The 2,456-nt window shown below is 41.5% G+C and overlaps 1 pseudogene; it reads left to right on the forward strand.

Moving 5' to 3' along the window:
• The first annotated feature begins 629 nt into the window (after positions 1–629).
• On the forward strand, positions 630–1,972 carry LOC114103574 (putative elongation factor 1-alpha-like 3; annotated as a pseudogene).
• Positions 1,973–2,456: the final 484 nt, after the last annotated feature.

A 2,456-nucleotide genomic window follows, 5' to 3' on the forward strand; every position in this document is an offset into this window, starting at 1 on the left:
GTGAGATCTTGCATTCATGTCCTTGGCTTTCATAAAGAAAAGAATAAACCTACAGATTCAAGAAGCTGAGTAAATTTCATACAGGATAAAATGAAAGAAATTTATGGCAAGATACACTGTAGTCATATTTCCTAATTATAACCAAAGCAAAAAATGAGGAAATAAAATAATAGATAAAATTATTAGAAAAAATGTTATCTTTTAAAATATGGTTCTATACACAGGAAATGTGGAAAAAAAGTCAGTTTAAATAGGACCAAAGCTTTATAATGCTTTATTTAGTACAGAAGTATAGAAAATTGTTTTTCAAATTTTTTAATATGGCAATTACACTACTAGAAATTTTTTCTATGAATATATTTTCTAAAATACTCCATCCAAATATACGTTACAAGGCTGTTTTAACAGCAGTTTGTAAAAACCAAACAAAACAGGAAGTCATCTCAAAGTTTATTATTAGGAGACTTCTTGAATATATTTACATGAAAGGATACCATGAGATCACTAAAAATGAGGTGAATCTGTAAATGATACTATGAAATGCTCTGAAAGATAAAGAGATTTTCCTAAACTGCCACAATGTGCTTGCTGCCAGAACACAGGTGTTATAACACTAAAGCAAAGCCAAAATGGAAAAGGAAAAGATTCAGATTAACATCACTATCATTAGACATGTAGATCTGGGCAAGTTCATCACTACTGACCATATGATCTACAATGTGGTAGGATCAACAAAACACCACTGAAAATTTTGAGAAGAAAGCTACCAAGATGGGAAAGTGCTCCTTCAAGTATGCCTGGGTCTTGGATAAACTGAAAGCTAAGCTTGACCATAGAATCACTGTTGACATCTCCCTGTGGGAATTTGAGATCAGCAAGTATTATGTGACCATCATTGATGCCCCAGAACATAAAGACTTTGTCAAAAACATGATTACAGGCATATCTCAGGCTGATTGTGCTGTCCTGACTGTTGCTAATGGTGCTGGTGAATTTGAAGTTGGTATCTCCAAGAATGGGCAGACCCATGAACATGCCCTTCTGGCTTTCACACTGGGTAATTATTGGTGTTAACAAAATGGATTCCACTAAGACACCCTACAGTCAGAAGAGATATAAGGAAATTATTTTAGTTTCTACATTAAGAAAATTGGCTACAATCCTGACAAAGTACCATTTGTGCCAATTTCTGGTTGGAATGGTGACAACATTCTGGAGACAAGGGCTAATTTGCTTTGGAAAGTCACCCATAAAGATGGCAGTGCCTGTGGAACCACTCTGCTCAAAGCTGTAGCTTACATCCTGCCACCAACTCACTCATCTGACAAGCCTTTGTATCTGCCCTTCCAGGATGTCTACAAATTGGTGGTATTGGTACTGTCCCTGTGGGCCAAGCACGGTGGTCACCTTTGCTTCAGTCAATGTCACAACTGAAGTAAAGATGATGGAAATTCACCATGAAGGTGTGACTGAAGCTTTTCCTGGGGATAATGTAGTCTTCAAGATCAGGAATGTGTCTGTCAAAGATCTCCATCACTGCCATGTTGGTGGTGACAGCAAAAATAATCCACCAATAGAAGCAGCTAGTTTCATTACTCAATTGATTATCATATACCATCTAGGACAAATTAGTGCTGGCTATGCCACTGTGCTGGACTGTCACAAGGCTCACACTGCTTGCAAGATTAATGAGCTGAAAGAAAAGATTGATCATGGTTCTGGTATGAAGCTGAAAGATGGTCCTAGATTCTTGAAATCTGGTGATGCTACCATAATTGATATGGTAACAGGAAAGCCCATGTTTGTTGAGAGATTTTATGACTTTCCTCCTCTGAGTTGTTTTGCTTTTCATGATATGAAGCAGACAGTTGCTGTGGGTGTCATCAAAGGAGGAGACAAGAAGTTTACTGGAGATGGCAAGGTCACCAAGTCAGCCTAGAAAGCCAGAAGTCAGACATCCACCAGAGCCTAACCTCTGATGCAGGACTGCCCAGACCACCACCCACACTAGCCTGTGCAGGACCCAGGCTCACAGTAGGCCTTGGTCCACTGCTCCACCAGCGGGGCAGAAACCAGCCAGAGCCTAGCCTCTAGCAAAGGACCATCCCTTCTGACCAGCAGACTACCACGAGGTCAAGCCCAGCCGCCCAGATACACCCACACCAGCCTGTGTGCGGACCAGGCTCACAGTAGGCCTAGATCCACCCCTTCACTAGCAGGCACCTGCTGAAGCCCATCTTCTGGCACAGAACCACCTCTTCCAACTAGCAGACTACAGCAGGAGTCAGGCCCAGCCCAGATCTGTCCACACCACCTTGTGCAACCAGGTCCAGGGTAGGTCCAAGTTCACCCACACACAAACACCTGGAAGCCTAAGCCTAACCCACTTCCATATTGGGACACCGCAGTCATTACCATAGCCTTCCCCACACAGTAACTCCTAACTTTTTGATGAC

This window comes from Marmota flaviventris, chromosome 5 (assembly GCF_047511675.1).
Source record: "Marmota flaviventris isolate mMarFla1 chromosome 5, mMarFla1.hap1, whole genome shotgun sequence".
In the NCBI taxonomy this organism is placed as follows: Eukaryota; Metazoa; Chordata; class Mammalia; order Rodentia; family Sciuridae; genus Marmota; species Marmota flaviventris.